This window comes from Cervus canadensis, chromosome X (assembly GCF_019320065.1).
Source record: "Cervus canadensis isolate Bull #8, Minnesota chromosome X, ASM1932006v1, whole genome shotgun sequence".
In the NCBI taxonomy this organism is placed as follows: Eukaryota; Metazoa; Chordata; class Mammalia; order Artiodactyla; family Cervidae; genus Cervus; species Cervus canadensis.
Window position 1 is genome coordinate 111,952,156 of NC_057419.1, and position 16,578 is coordinate 111,968,733.

Below are 16,578 nucleotides of genomic sequence, written 5' to 3' on the forward strand. Positions count from 1 at the left end.
CTGGGCGCCCCCACCCGCCGCCTCACCACCCCGAGAACGTGCCCCCGGGCGCGGATCCCGGGGCGAGAACAGCCGTTCCACTCTGGCGGCTCAATTAGCCGCGTCCTCCCCACGCGCCGCTGTGGGTCCTGTTGACCCAAGAGGCCGGACCCAGGCCGGCCGGCTCGCCGTCTGTGAACCGAGCGCTGCCGGCCGGCCGAGGCCCAAACGAGGAGCAATGGTTAGAATTAGAGCCATCCCCGTTACTTCCGTCTGAGCCAACCATTGGCTCTTCAGTGTGTGAGTGGTGGCTACAGGATACTGTCCTCGCCACTGTCCCCACCGCCCTCCCATATAACACACCAGACACAACACAGCAAACACATGTGACACAGTAAACTCGCACACACCACGCTGAACACGCTCTCAAACACAGCAGTAAGCACGCACAACAAACTACACGCAAAAAGGGAAACAGACACACAGCAAATTAAACACACAACAGTATACACACAAGCACGTATAACTGCAAACACACCGAAGCACAAATACTAAACATGCACAACGGACAGTTAGCCTGGCACGCCGAACACGCACACAGCATGAACTATACAGCAAACTCACTACACACACATTCACACACACACACACACACACCGGATCAGTGCCTGTTTTCAAACCACTGGGCTAATCAGCTTCGAACTCTCAACATTTTCAAATGCAAAAGTGGGGGCGGGAATGGGGCTTGTGAGGTGGAATTTTCTTCCCTCTGAACTGCCAGGGCTTTGCCCTCTTCTCCTCCTACCCGCAGAGGCATCCAGTCACCTCGGGAACTTCTTACCCTTAAAGATTGTCTTCCTAGGGTTGTGTGTGGGATCAGGGCCCCCTCTCCTGTCGGGTGCAAGGTCTTTCTGGACATAATGACCAGGTTCAGACAGGGCTATAAATCCACTCATTTTTTTGTTGTTGTTCGGCAGGGCATTTGCAAAGAATGTAAGAGAGCGAGAATGGCAAAAAAAAAAAAAAGAGAGAGAGAGAGGTGGCTGTGATTGTCACACCCCGAGGAGCCGAGCCCCAAAGTCTGCGCCTTGAGGCAGCCTCACAGCCTGGCCGCCATCTCTCCGTAGGAAACAGAACATCTGATCAAGTTCAGAGACGCTTGGAGAGACCGCCTCAAGCAGCGCTTTATAAACTGCAGCCTTTCACTTCCTGCCCCCCATTCCTCCTGGCCTGGTCAAGACTTCACCTTCTTTCTTTGCCAGTTTGCTGGGGGGAAACCCTGCCGCTAGCGCACTTGCCGTAGTCACCCCCTCCCCTTCAAACTAGCCCCAATTCTCTCTCTACATCAGAGCTCTCTCCCCAGGTTGGAAGGTGAGTTCACTGCTGACTTAAATGATTACAGCTACTGAAAATAGGCTCGCCAAGACTGGTTGCAGAGTCGCTCAGCAGCGGGTTTCTTTGCGGGAAGGGTGGGGTGGGGTGGGGTGGGGTGGAGGGGAAGGTTCAGAGAAGAACAAATAAGCCTAAATTATGCAAATGAATTCCCTGGAGTCAGCTTTACAAAAAGGGAGGATAGCTTTTCTTTCTCTTCCGCGTTTCTTCTCCCTTCCCCCTTTATATCCTTCCTTCTTTCTATCTCTCTTCACTTCCCACCAGCCCCCACGGACCCTGGGCGCGCAGCTGGTCAGAAAAAGTTTGGATCTCCTCCGGCGCCAGCCCGGAGGAGAGCGGGGCTCGGGGGCGGCGGAGAGGTGGCTCTCGAGCCCTAGCCCGGCCAGCGCTGATGAGAGGGTTCCCGGGGAGCCCCGCCAGGTACCCCGAGAACCAGGGGCCTACGCGCGTTTGGGAGTCCGGGTCGGGGCTGCGGGGGCAAGGAGGAGCCGAGGAAGGAGGGCGGCCGAGGGCCCCTCGCCTGCCCCTTTGGGGGGAGGGGTCCCGAGCGCAGGGCGGGGGATGTTGCCGCCGCTGACCTACCCAGGGCCCACTGTCCGTCTTCATCTGACCACATTCCGATAATTAATTGCCTCCAGCACGTGCTCTGTAGTCCCTGGAACAAAAAGGCATAATTCAATTAGATCATCAACCGAGAAGTGGGGAGGGGGGATGCTTGTTAAGGGGCCGACCTGAGGCGGTTCAGCCAGGCCAGAACCCCGGGCGGTGGAGCCCTTCCTGGGGCAGCCCGGCCCAGCCCGAGTGTGCGACTCTTGAGGGGGTGTCGTTGCTTGGCGGGGCGCAGGGACCCCAGATATCCCCAAGAGGACGAGACTGGGGACTTTGTGAGCTGCAGGGCAGAGGCAGGCCATTTCGAATTCTGTTTCGGTTGGTGTGGGTGGAGGTTTCCTTGGGCGGGGAGGGGGGAACCCTGACCCTTGGAACACGTTAGAAAGCGAAATACCTCCAGATATAGCAAGTTACCGCCTAAGAAAACAAGTAACGCGCCCCCCCCACCCCCGAAGCAAACCACTCCTGTTAGGCAACAACAATAATAATAGGCAAGGTTCTCCTGATTACCTGCAGCACCCACCCCTCAACTCCCTTTTTGGAGGAGACCCTGGGGACAACTTCGGGGGACAGGGGGCTTTAGGGAGCTGAGTCTGAGAGGAGCGGAGTGGTGGCGGAAAGCAAGCGAAGAAAAGTTTTTTTCTGCACACAGGCTGGGGAAAGACAGAAGAGAGCTCTGGCTTCGTTTCTCAGGTGGAGTAAGGAAGCACTGGACAGGGCAGGGCGACTGGAACCCAGGGGTCGTGGTTCTTATTTTACGCTAGAACCGAGGCTCCCTCTGCAGCGTTGGCTTACTGGGGTTTACATGTGTATTAGGCGGCATAAATTAACCAATAAATCTCTTTTATGTGTCCCCCAGTTGTATGTGGTCTGGTCTAAATATCCACATGTCTGTATGGATAGGAAATATAATGGGATCCTTTCCCTCACACTGAGTTCAAACAGTAAATAGGAAAGAGATTTATTTTCATGCCCAAATCTGAAGCAATAAATAAAATCAGAGAAACTGATCATTGCTAAACGAGAATAGCTTTTGAGCCAGAATTTTAGGATCCATCTTGGAGAAGCAAGAGGGAAATAGAACGTCCAGACGGGCAGTAGGGACAAACTGGTTTCTCCATAGAACCCAGAGCCCCACTTTGCAGCACTTTTCTCTTCGATCCAGCCTGCTAAAAAACAAAACATGTACAGCAGTTGTGCTATGGGGCAGAATTTCCTCTTAAAACACAATCTCTGTGGCGGACATGAAATTATCCCAAGTCGGAGATGTAGCAGTTTTAAGTCCAAAGGAATCACTGCGGTCTTTTCTTCTGTTTTGTATTTAGAAAAGACTTGCAATCTAACACTCGGAACATTTTAAAGACCCTTTAAACCCAGCAAGCGGATTTCCGTTCTGCCAATGCTTCCTGATTTATTTCAATAAATGAATCTTTGAATCCAGGAAGGGAATTATTCCAAGACACTGAATTTTGTGCCCCTGCCTCTTTCTAGCGAAGAACCAAGTGTTTCTCATTGAAACATGTCCTTGAAACTCACCATTATAAGCATTTTCCCCCCTGGTAAACGACACTTTCCTTACATCAATCCCACTCCCTCTTTAAAAAGAGTCCCAGATCTTTTTAAAAGAAAAACTGCAAATCGCAATTTTTTAAAAAATGAAGGGAGAAGAAGGCTGGGAAGGGAAGTTTTTAACTCCTCTTTATTTTTATGCTAAGATAAAGCTCTTAATTGGCTTCAGGGGCCAAGCTAAACTATCGATCTCGGGAGCTCTGGGACTAGTGGACACTTTCAGCAACCGCTTATTTGAGGTCCAGATTTTATTGGCTACATCAGAGTTTGCACTACCCTCTCACCATTTCTCAAAAAAATTTTAAGTCCTAAATACCTTTAAAATTCAATGTAGAATGAACAAGTAGATATTGTTAACCAACCCTTTTAAAATATGTTTTGTCTTTGTCCTCTGCGGTCCACAGCATATCACTGCCCAGTGTAATGAAAGGCAAACCAGACAGGAATGAGACATTTTCATTCATCCGTACTTGTCAATCATGGCTGTGCAGATAGATAGACAGATGATAGATATTTGAACTTCAGAGACACAGGCTTAAGTAAATAGGATTGAACTTGGAGGAAGGCAGGAAGTTGAGCTGGAGATATCAGAACCTAGTTTGAGATTATGAAGAGAGCCCTGAAAATACAGGAAATATAGTGAAAGCCTAGGCAGTGGGCAGTGCTATGTCACCAGCTAAGTCTGAGAGGGAGGCTCATGGTGAGTCCTGGTCCTGGCCCACGAGGTCATGCAGCCAATGAGTACCTTTACTGCCCAGGCTCTGAGGTACACTCTGGCTCTGGGTACCAGAAGGACAAGTCACACTGGAAGAAGACTTCCCCTTCCCCAAAGGGATCAGAACCATTTGTAGGTGGGAAGCACTGAAGTGAGTGGAGAGGGAGACCCAGGCAGGGGTAGAAATACACAATGATGCATTTGATTTATGATTCCAAGTCCTTCCCCAGTGAGCTGAAGAGATGGAGGAAGAAGAATGGATTGGGGGTGCAAAGCTTGCCTGACATTCTAGAGCTCTCATTTATGCAGGGCCCCAAGTTTCTTCTAGGTGCTAAATGCTCCGTTAGTTCTGGCAAATGACTTCAGCTCCAGAACAAGTGGAGAGAAGCCTTGACTCTCCTGGGGTATTTACTTATTTATGTCCCTGCTTTGAGACAGGGTCCTGCACTCAAGGTGACAGGAAGGGTACCTCAGGACCACATTATGGTTTCTGGCACTGACTCTCATCCTTGGTGCCTAGGTGTGGGGCCCCCACCTTCCTAGCTCCATTTCCCTAGTTCAGGCCTAGTCCACCATTCCCTCTTCCTCCTCCCCTTCTCCCTGGGGGGCAGATGCTGCATTACCTCAATTATCTTCCCTTTTGCCCAAATTGAGAGTGAGAGTTCCTGTCACCTAAAAAAAGGCTGTCCCGGCTTATTCAACTCCCAAGAAGTTTTATATAGTTCAGGAATGGCATTTGGTAAAATCGACTTGCTTGTGGTTTTTGCATGATTTGGAGTCATTCATCTAGTCCTTTTCTAGTGAAGGGATAGGAGGAAAGGGCTTTGATAGTAAAACATGGGGGCCTCCCTTCTCCCCTTTTTCTTCCCCCCACCCCCAAGCAAGACAGAGTAGGGGTAAATTAGACTATTAGCTTGAATGTGGTTTGGCAACTTGCAAGCCAAATCTGGCCTGTTGTATTTGTATGGCCCCAGGAGCCAAGAATTATTTTTTTTAATCTTTAGAGGGTTAGAAGTAGAAAAAAGAGGAGAGGGAAGAGGGTGGGGAGATTAAGCTACAGAGACCCAGTGTGGCTTGCAAAGCTAAAGTTGTTTCTATATGATGCTTTACAGAAAATGTTTGCTTTCCCCTAGACTAGAGGTTGGAGGTCACCAGTGAAGAAGCTAAGTATTCTTAACGGGTGGGTTTTATCCACCATCACTCTCCTACTTTTCAACCTTCATTTTGCATGACATGATTTTTTTTTTTTTCAGTCTCATAACTCAATTATTTCCAGGTATAACTTTGGTTTTGGAGAAAGGCGAAAAGTAAAGAGTCAAGGGAGAATGAACCAGAAGGAAAAAGAGGAGACAAGAAGAGAGGAAAGAAAAAAAGAGTTGTGAATATCTCAATCTGTGACTGTGTGACCTGTGACCCTGAGGGTGGTTTTATTGTCTTTCTTCTTTGGCTAGAGATACATAGTTTATTGACCCTTTCCACATGACTGAACCCTGAGGGGCAACTGTAGCTGTCAAACCCAGCGAGGCATGTGAGTCCAGGCTAAGGCCGTTCCTTGAGCTGCCTGCCTTCAGGAAGCCCGAGGGAAGCGAGGCCAGTTCCCCAGACCCCAGGGGCTCTGAGGAGGAGAGGTCAACTCTTCACCAATTCAACTAGCCCTCCTCAGCCAGGGCCTGGACTTCATCCCTCGCCTTTTTCTCTCCCAGAAATGCTCCTTCCAGTTCTCCCATGGACAAATGTCTTCAGCCACTACACTTGGGCAAGGATTTTAGCGCCACTTCCTTGAATGCCTCTCCTTTAAACTATAGGTTAATATAAAGATTCCAGGATGCTCCCACAACCTTGTCTTCTTAAGTATGCCTCTCCCCTCCTCTTCTTTTCTCCCAGACTCTAGCACTATCAGAAATTTCTCTTCAAAGTTGCAGTTCCTCCCTGCCCTTAACCTTTGTCCTTTCAAACTCAGTTTTGGTAGATTACACTTCAGTTTTTGAACCTGGCACAGGCTGGCAGAGTCAACAGTTCCTCCAGACACAAGTAGTCACACAGAGACACAAGTACTCTGGTAGGGCTACTAGGTCTAGCAGAGAAATCTGGGACGCTCAGTTAAACCTGAATTTCAAATAAGCAGTGATTTTTTTTTTAAAGTATAAGTATGTCCCAAATACTGCATGGGAGATATTTACACTAAAATAATCGGGTTTTTTTTTTTGGTCAGAAATTTGAATTTAACTGGATGACCTGTATCTTATCTGGTAATACTATGATTCAGGCATCTGACCTGGAATGGGCCTGAAAGTGAAAGTGAAAGTCTGTCATTCATGTCCGACTCTTTACGACCCCATGGACTATACAGTCCATGGAATTCTCCAGGCCAGAATACTGGAGTGGGTAGATGTTCCCTTCTCCAGAGGATCTTCCCAGCCCAGGAATCCAACCCGGTCTCCTGCATTGCAGGCGGAATCTTTACCAGCTGAGCCACAAAGGGAGACCAAGAATACTGGAGTGGGTAGCCTATCCCTTTTTCCAGGGGACCTTCCCAACCCAGGAATCCAACCGGGATCTCCTGCATTGCAGGCAGATTCTTTACCAACTGAGCTATCAAGCAAGCCCTCTAGATGGGCCTAGATGACCTAAACTGTCTCAAGCCTGAGCTGTGGCCTGACCAGGTATCATGTGCGTAGCAGAGTGGAGAAAGAAGGACTTCCTTGCACCTAGGCTTTTCCACAGGCGCCATTTGTGGAAAATCAGCTTAGGAACCTCCTGACCCTAGCGAGCCCAAGAAAGGCTGGAGTGACATTCCTAGTTCAGTTAGGGTGCCATTTCTCTTTAACCGGGCCAGGAGCCATCTTAGTGAGGCTCTGTGCAGGGATTTGTATTTAAAATGAGCCCCCTCCTGGCCCTGCCAAGAGAAACCCTCAGCTCTCAGAAGGTGGGGGGCTGAGGGGGATGGAGGGAATGGGGGGAGGGAGGAGGGGAGGAGGAGGGAGGTGGTAAAGGAAGGGGGTACAGAGGAGGGGGAGGGGTGGGGAGGAGGGGAGAGCCGGACACTGGGACTAGAACCTTCCATGGCTGCTGCTCCCAAGCTGCGCCCCCAGGGGCTCCTGCCTCCCTTCTCAGAAAAGTGAAAGTGAAGTCGCTCAGTCGTGTCCTACTCTTTGTGACCCCATGGACTGTAGCCTACCAGGTCCCTCCATCCATGGGATTTTCCAGGCAAGAATACCAGAGTGGTTTGCCATTTCCTTATCCAAGAGGTCTTCCTGACCCAGGGATTGAAGCCGGGTCTCCCGCGTTGTAGGCAGATGCTTTACCGTCTGGGCCACCAGGGAAGTTCAGAACAGGTCCTTAACCCCTCGAGGGAAACCCTGTGTACTACTGACCACCCGGCCCCAGATATAGTTCCATGTTAGGGAAGGACCCTGAGGCACAAGGTGCCGCGAGCTGATCTCTCGCCATCCCAGCTGGACTGGAGACCGCAGTCCACTGGCTCATCTTTTCCTAATTTCCTCTGCCTATGTGCACCCGAGGCCCCCTCCCCAGGGTCCAAGTTCCAAATCGACCTGGCCCCCAAAGTCCGCTGAGCCTTGCCCTCTCCCCACCCCCAATCGCCTGGCCAACACACACACACACACACACACACATGCTGGCGCATGCACTTTAGTCAACACCAATGGTGCAGAAGCCACTGTGCAGCCTTCCAGGGCAAAAGATCAAGTTTTCCTCAGACCAAGGCCCTTGAGAAGCACATTTTATCAGCAGACGGGTGTTTTCCTTCCCTGTTTCCCCACCCCACCCCATACTTCTTGATAGAGGTTCTTATCGATCTATGTATAAAGTGAAGCAGAATAAACATGGCTAGAACATTCTTTTCCTCACTACTGGTTCCACAGGACGAATCTGTCCTCAGTTAAGTGGGCTTGAGAACATTCTAGAAGCCCCCCCCCAACACCTAAATACCCTTTTCCCACTTTACAAAAAGCTCAGTCATTCTTATTTCTTACCTCTCCCTTCTTTAAGAAGTAGTTCTGACACTTAAGACTGTGGCAAGCCTGCACTGACTTTTGATACAAACTTGCCTTCTGGGTGGTTTATATAGCCTGTAGCACTGTGAGCATTAGCTCACACCAGCCTCCCCTCTCAGTTTCTAATACCCCTCTAGGAGGGCAGGGGACCTCTTTAGTTTATGCACCCAAAAGCTGTAACTCCAGCCTGATCTGTTACTTTTGTGGTTCTCTAAGAGTTACATTGCAGGTTCTAGTTATTTTTGCAGGCATCATATCGCCTTAAATTTGGAAGAGGGAGGAGTTGCCTGCCCTCTGCCCCAGAAACAATAGAGTGGAGCCAGGATTCCCAGGATTGGAAACCGTGGCTCCACATTGGAATCTCCTGGGGATCTTTGAAATACTCAGATGCCCAGACCACCCCAGAACTTGTGACTCAGTTTAGGGAGGTGTTACTTCCTGGGCTTATTGGGCTTCCTAGGTGGGGCTACTGGTAAGAACACTCCTGGGGACATAAGAGATGCAGGTTCGATCCCTGGGTGGGGAAGATCCCCTGGAGGAGGGCATGGCAACCCACCCCCAGTATTCTTGTCTGGAGAATTCCCATGGACACAGGAGCCTAGAGGGCTACAGTCCATAGTTCGAAAAGAGTCAAACATGACTGAAGTGACTTAGCAGGCATGCACCATAGTACTATGTTTTGAAGCTCCCCAGGTAACTCTAATGAGGGAGCCACTGAGCTGGAAGAAATCAAGACCGTTTGATCAGGAATTTGTTTGCTTTGGGGCCTGCTCCCATTTATCCTATTGCAACTAAAGAGCTACACTTACATTGTCACAGAACAAAATTTCCACAGGAAGACAGTGAAGGATGGAGCTACTTGAATAACAGGGCTATTTGAATCCCACTTCTCTCCATCTTACCCAGTCCAGTCCTGACCTCCTTCCAGAAGAAACAAGGAGTGGCTGTGGATGGGGAGGTATTTCCTCTCACTTGGAATGTTTCCTCAGGAATAATTTCTTCGCTTCCCCCTGCTGCCCTAGGTGGACTCCCCACGACTGATGAGGGGAGCCTTATGGCTCTCAGGTTCTAAACAATTACAAGAAACTGAGCTGTGCAGGATTGTTCAGTTTGGTTCAGGGTCCAGGGACATCTCGCTGAAGTTGTAGAAGGCAGAGGGAGATGGGGGCAAGTGGATGAAGTTCAAATTGCAGAGTGATTTGAAACTTAACTTTTTTTTTTTTTCTAAGAAAACTTTTTTTTTTTAAAGTTCACACATGTAGCACATTAGCTGGTTTAGCTTCATATTCAAAAAATAGTTACATATTTCCTGCTATATGCAAGACACTGTCTTAGGTGTTATGGGGGAGATAAGAGTAAATGATACTATGATACTGCATTGTGACTGTCTTGCACATGGACCAGCAAAACATTTTAATACTCTAAAAACAAATGCTGGGATTTGAAGTTTTAGAAAAGGTATTTCATGATTACTATATTGATTGCTTGAAAGTTTGGGGGTAACTATTAGTGCTTCTTTATTATTTTTTTAAACATAAAAAATATGTTTGGTTATGTCTTTCCAACTCAGATACATTACTGGAGTTTGCTGGGATGAATACCCAAATGAAACTTTTATAGAAGTGCTTATCTTTTTGTGAGAAAAAAATGAAATCAGCTTTGAGTTTATTTGTTTAATTTGGGGAGTGTTTTCTCCCATTGTATTCTTTTGTCCTGTTCTGCAATATGAAGTCTTCAAGTTCAGAGACTTCATTTAATATTGTTTACCATTCTGGCACCTTTAAAACAATTTTAAAGACCACTTTGTAACAAATGGGGGCTTATTTTTATTATTATTAATTTTGCAATTCCATAACTGTGAAAAAGAGAGCGAAGGAGAGAAAGAGAGGGAGAGACAAGCTATAGGAAAGTGCTTTATAGCACAGTTCCATACATAAACTTCATTTCTTGAGCTATTTTGTTTTTCAACAGCTGTAGTAGGTTCAAATCATTATTTTGAGTATAAGGCTCAAAAAAATGGGGAGGCAGATGGCTCTGAAAGTGGACTTGTCACTACTTCGTCATTACACATGTCAGTTAATTTTTGTTGATTATTTTTTATAATGTAGACCCATCACAAGTAATTTAATGAAAGAAAGAACCTTCAGAGGATAATACAGTGGAGACAGCTTATTGTGCATATGCTATGTAATATCAAATTTTCTGATTCATAGAAACCACATATTAATTATTTTGATGATTATCGAATGATCTTTGCAGTTGTTTTTACATTTTCATCCAAACATCATACACTGCTTATGTGTGCTTGTACTTGGAGAGAAAGTATATGATTTTAAAAGGAGTTCTTCCTGTTGAAGATCATGAATTTCAGATAGTTACACAAATCCAAATATTCAAACTCCAATATTGAAAAAAAAAAATACTTGGTGGGAGAAGTACCGGATCTTCCCCTTTCCCGAAGAGAGGCAACACTGATACCCCCTTGAAAAGGCAAACAGGCTACAGAGGTATTCAGTCACCTATGCTGGCTTCTGTCTCATTTCATTGAGCAGAAAGAGGTGAGAAGGAAATTTTCCTCTAAGCCAAAGTGGAAAGGAGGCATCCCAGCCCTGTGGTGGCTCTCCTCACCCCAGTCCCTGCAGCCGGGATGAAAACCTTCCTAGTTTCAGTAGAAGGAACAAATCTGGTCAGGAGAGGAAGTATTATGACCAGTTCATCAATTTAAGGGGTTGTGTTTGGGGTTTGTCTAGAGGGCCAGATCCACAGCTCTTCTACCCCCTCCCACTCCAAGGTGTACATTTTGAGTTTTCTGGTCTCCCGACAGAATGAACAAACAATGCCCTCTGAGTGTAAGGCTACCAACATGCCTACATGACTGCATCACAGCCAGAGCTGCAAATACTGGTGAGATTGCTGCACGGGCCTGCTCTGTGTTCAGTTCAAGGGCTGGGCTGAGGAAGAAGGTGGAGCTCAAGTCTGCAGAGCTTCCCAAGAAGTAAGCGTGTGTGTGTGTGTGTGTGTGTGTGTGTGTGTGTGTGTGTGTGTGTAAGAACATGCCTTGTTTAGCGTGTGTAAGAACATGCCTTGCTTAGCGTGTATGTTTGTGTGTAAGAACATGCCTTGCTTAGCTTCCCAAGAAGTAAGCACAGTGTGTGTGTGTGTGTGTGTGTGTGTGTGTGTGTAAGTGTGTGTAAGAACATGCCTTGCTTAGGCTCACAACACATCCTACCGTTCGCTTCTCCGTCGCCTTTCTTGAGGCGCCACTTAGAACAGCGCCTGCGGCGCCCGCGCTTTCAGTGAGCAGGATGCTGGAGAAGTCCCCTCTTCCTGTTGGTCAGGACAGAGGATCCGCTACTTTGGGACCCAAGGAGGGCGGAGTAGCCGGAAGTCGGAGGCCGAAAGCCGGGAGTGGGCCGAGACCCCAGTGCTTCTCCTGGTGCCTATCGCTCCCCGACACACCCGCCCAACCTGGAGACTCGGGAGGGCCTCGGGAGGGGGGACTTCGGCCCCTAGCGGGGGCAGGAGATGATAATACAGGAAGACCTCGGGGGAGGGGGAGGAGGCTGGCGCAGAGCCCGAGCGACTTGGACGGCCTTCGCTCCATTCTGTTCCCCGGAGAGGGAAACCTCCTCCTCCCCTTCCTCTCCTCCCCTTCCCTTCCCTCCTCTCTGCCTCCGTGGGGCGCTCAGGTCCCGCTGCTTCCCGAAGCCCCAAAGCCTCAGCCGCCCGATGCCCCGGCCCAGAGGGCACAAGGGCCTGCGAGCCTGGTTCTGGGGCCGGCCAGCCCTTCCGTTTTTCCTACAGGGAACCAAGGGGCGCAGCGCCTCGCTTCCCTTCCCTGCCTGCCGCCGCTCGAGAGGGGCTGTTTAATTAAAGGGGAACCCGCAATGTATACGTCTGATAAAAGCAACGCGCAGAATAAACTAATTAAAACATTGTGTTTGCAACACATTTTATTTCTCTCTGCCTTTTTTGATCTTCTCTGTGTTTTAAAGAAATGTCATCGCACCATAGAGCGAGCCGTGAAACGCTATTTCCTTATAGTGTGCGGCGCTTTTCAAAGGCTAGTGTGATATATTTTAGAAAAGGGATCCCGCTGTGAAAGCTTGCGTGTCTTCCCTTTACCAAACTAAGCTCTTGTCAATCACACCGAGCCCGGTCCAATCACCGAGATCCTTTTTGGAAAGCAGCTCATCCCGCTGTGCTTTTATACCGCGCTCCGCAGCCTGTTTTGATGCATTTTTACCAGCACGTCCAGGGAAATGAATGATGAGGCCGCGGACAGTGCAGGCCTGGCTCCCTGAGCGCCCGCCCGGCCCTAACGAGGCGCCGGCGCATTGTGCGTGGTCCGGGCTTTCTCACGTGGCGGCCACTGCGCGGGGTTGTCCCGACGTCAACTCGGGTCAATGCTAGGGACCCGGCTTGTCATGGCCGCGCGACAGCTTCCACCCGGCAGCCGCGGGCCTGGATCGGCAAGGCTCAGTAGCCGGCCTCCTGGCCCGTCTGGCCCGGGAAAGCAAGACCCAGCGCTGCCTGGCGCTGCCCCTCGACTGCGAGGAGTCCTGGGGCCCTGTTGATGCGCCTCCCCTGCAGAATGTGGGGCCCGAGAGTGTGGGGCGGCGGAGGCACGGCCGGCCGCCCCCACGAAAGAGGTCTCTGGCTTTGTCCGGATTTAGCTAGGACACTGGTTCCCAACAAGCCTCGGGTTTCTCCTCTCTGTCCTCTCACCCTGCACCATCACATCCAGAGGTTCCGGGGACTCCCCCAGCCCCCTTAGAAAGGCCGCTCCCGCCCCGGAGGGGCCATCAATCCACTCGGGCCCCAGCAGCTCTCGGAGAACCCCAGGTCTGAAAGAGGGGCTCGTCTAGGGACGCCCACCAGTAGGACCGAATTGGTGGCCTCGGACCGGGCAGAGCCTACAGTTCCCAGTCGGGACGCTTACTCCCCAATGGACCACGGAGCCGCGGGGCTGGCGCGGATGGCCCCGAAAAGACAAATATAAACTCCTAAACCACTGCCGAGAACCCACGAGGGCAAGGGCCTCCGCCCGCGCCTTCGCTGGATGCCAGAAAGGGTTGGCAGGAGCCGCCCAGCTCCAGAGTCCCAGAGATTTTCCCCCGACCCCCCCCCCCCCCAGCATTTAGTCAGCCTCTGTCAGGGCTGGGGGCGCGCCCCGCCGGGGTGATGTGGTAGCTTCTGATCTTCACGTTGGCCTTCCGGCTCCGGGAGGGGAGACGCGGGGGGAGGCTTTGTGGTCCTCCTTTCCGGCAGCGCCAGAGTCGTTGCCTGCTTTTGTTTCCAGTTCCACTTCGAACTTGAACCAGGAGAGTGAGGTTCGGCTAAGGTCTCAGCGGATGAACAAGTGAAAACTGTGTGAGATTGTATGCATTTGTAGAATAGACCAAAGTCTACATTTCGAAATAGTCCAGTGTGAGTCCATTCGGCCTCTCTGTCTCTCGCTGGCTCTCACACTGATGCCGACCCGCCCTAGTCTCCGATTACAGGCGCCCTCGGTGCTCCCGTTCTATTTCCAGGGGACTGCGACCCTCCCCTCCCCAGCGCCCAGGCGCACCTCTTTCCACCACCTGCCAGTTTCTTTTGAACATTCCCCAAAGTGCTTATTTGTTCGAAGGGCCCTGGGTCCATCCGAGAGCCGAGAGCCGAGGGCAAGGAGAGAGGTGCCCAGGTTCCCTGAATTTTTCCTCAACGCCCTGGCCACCAGCTAGATCTCTCCTGTTGGAAGGGAAATCTCTGCTCACCCGGGTCCCTTCCCAGAGGTCTCCGTGATGCCCAGATCCTCAGGCTGACTCTAAAACGAGGGGAAACGCCCTCAGCCCTCCCCGCCTCCACCGCCACCAGCCCCCGAGCTGGGCCTCGGGTTCTACACGGAGGATGGGATGCAGATCAGCTGGAACCTGCCCGGCGCTCCGAGGCTCCCGGGGGCACCAATCATCGTCTCCCCGCGGCCCGCCCGGTAGAGTGCAGGCCCCGCAGGTCGGCAGCTTCTCCAGAGTTCCCTTCCCGGACTCCCGCAGGTGGGGCCGCCGGGCGGAAGAGCGACGGCCCCGTCCGGGTAAGGACGAAAGTTGGTGCTGCTTGCTGCCCTCCGGGAGGCCTGAGGAACCTGCCAGGAAACCTGTGTCTTAACTTCGTAAGACAAAGCGTGGGGTTTTGCCACAGCCTTTGGTGAAGTTTGCAAGTGTGAAGGTGGCCCCAGTGCAGACGCCGCGGGCCGCAGAAAGCCTATGGCCCGGGAGGGAGGCAGGGACCAGCGTTTCACCTGCCTCGGTTTAGCCAGGAGACAGGAGCTGGGGTTTTGCCGTGACTCCCCGTCCACTCCAGTCTGTCTCTGAGCTGCAGATCATCCTGAAATTTCTGAATGGCTTGATGAAATAGGGAGCGCCCGTGAAATCTTGGTATAGATATATATACAAAAAAGAAAAGAAAGTCCTGGAAATAATGGGTTCTTTTGATGTGAAGAATTGCTTGTCTCCATTGAACCGGTTATTACCCTTCTTCTTCTTCTTTTTTTTTAAAATTGCATCATGGCTCCGGGAATCCGGGGTGGACGTTTAGGTTTCTCCTTCCAGGCATAAAGCAGTTCAAGAGTGAACTCGACGGCCGTTAACAGACAGTTTGCCAACAGCCCCTGACAAGGAGATGAGGGCTCCCACACACGAAGGCAACAAACCGCAGTCCGCTGGGACTCTGGTGGCTTCCAGAACCCCGGCAGAAGAGCCTGAAGTAAAGCCAGCACCCAGTGTGACTCGAGCTGCTGTTGGCTGCCACCCTGGGCCCCGACTGACACCCACTGCCGCCCCCCCACCCCGGCCTTGCGCGAGTCCCTCCCAGACTCTCTCCGTGGCTTGTTGGGTACCAGTCCTTGCTGAGGGTCCCAGGACCAAGCCAAGAAGTCCAGATGGAACACAGGACCTTGCAGATAGCGTTTTCCTCTGACAATGGCTCCCTCCCTGGCTCACAGAGCCCGACCCAGGCGACCCAGAGAATGCGCTGTTGTCTTAGGGCAAACCCTGAGAAGCAACTGGCAATCAAGGTCCGAGGCCAAGGAGCTTCAAAGATTTACTGCTGCTGGAACAAGTGAGGTGGCCTCTGCCCTTTTAATTTAGTTCTTCTCTTGGAGGGTGGTGAAGGTGTAGGTGTGACAGGGTGTGTGATATCTACCTTTGAGAGAAGGGACAGTGTCCCACATCATTCAAGTTGGAATTACAACCTGGTTTCCAGTCTCAGCTGGGTGGCTCCTACAAGTTGGCTGACATGGGGACAATCCTGGCTCCTGTCCAGGCCTCCATTTCTTCCCTTATAAAAGGAAAGGTCCTTCTAGGGCATCCAACAGCCCCCCGCTACCCCCCATCTTGTGATAGACGCAGTCTCACCACTTGTTCGTTGGGCAAATGGATGGACTCCTGCCTCTCCCCTTTACCCTCCTCTCACAAAGTCTCCTAAAAACTTCCTTTGAATCCATCTGTCCCCAAACGAATTTTATCTTCTACCACTTCGTCTGTCCCCTGAGCCCTGCCCACGCGGGAAGTTTTTCCCTGGAGCTGCCAGAGGTTGCTGGGGTCTTGGCAGTGCAGTGCCCCTCACCTCAGTCCCTGAGCCGCACGATCCCCAAGGACAGGGCTGGCCGACCAGCAGTAGCCAGGGTGGAGTGGGGGCGCATATCCGCAGTCTGTCTTCCCTGGACTTCCACCTAAAGGGGCTGCCGGCGCGCCCTCTCTGGGGGCCAGAGGGGCCCTTTGATCCCGAACTGCCTCTTCAAAAGACGAGGGCTTTAAATGTGTAGGGATCCTAAAAATAAGGCTAATCAAGTTCCTGCTAAGAAGCCAAGGCCGTGCGAAGCGGTCCAGGACCGTGCAGATGCAGACCTCCGACTCGCTGTCCAGAGCTGGGCTGACATCGCTGTCTGGCTGTAAGCTCACGGGTGGAAAACACCAGACACAAATAGCTCCCTTCCCGCACCGCGTGACTATTTCCTAGGTTGGACTTCTTCTCTCCACAGGACACAGAGAGGCGATAGACGAAGATTCCGGGGTCGGCTGAGACCCCGGCGCGGCGAGATGCTGGTCCGCAGCTCGGGGGCCCCCCACCACTCGGGCTGTTCCGCCGCTGGCCCGGCCGCCGCTCTCCAGCCCGGCTTCCCCTGCCCCAGCGCCGCGCGCTGCATCCATAGCCGAGAGGCAGGTGGGTGGAACGTGTCCTTTGCTCTCTCGGGGTTGAGAATTAGGAACCCGCACGCCTGGGGCAAACACTTGGTGCTCTGCAGGGAGGCCTGAGAAC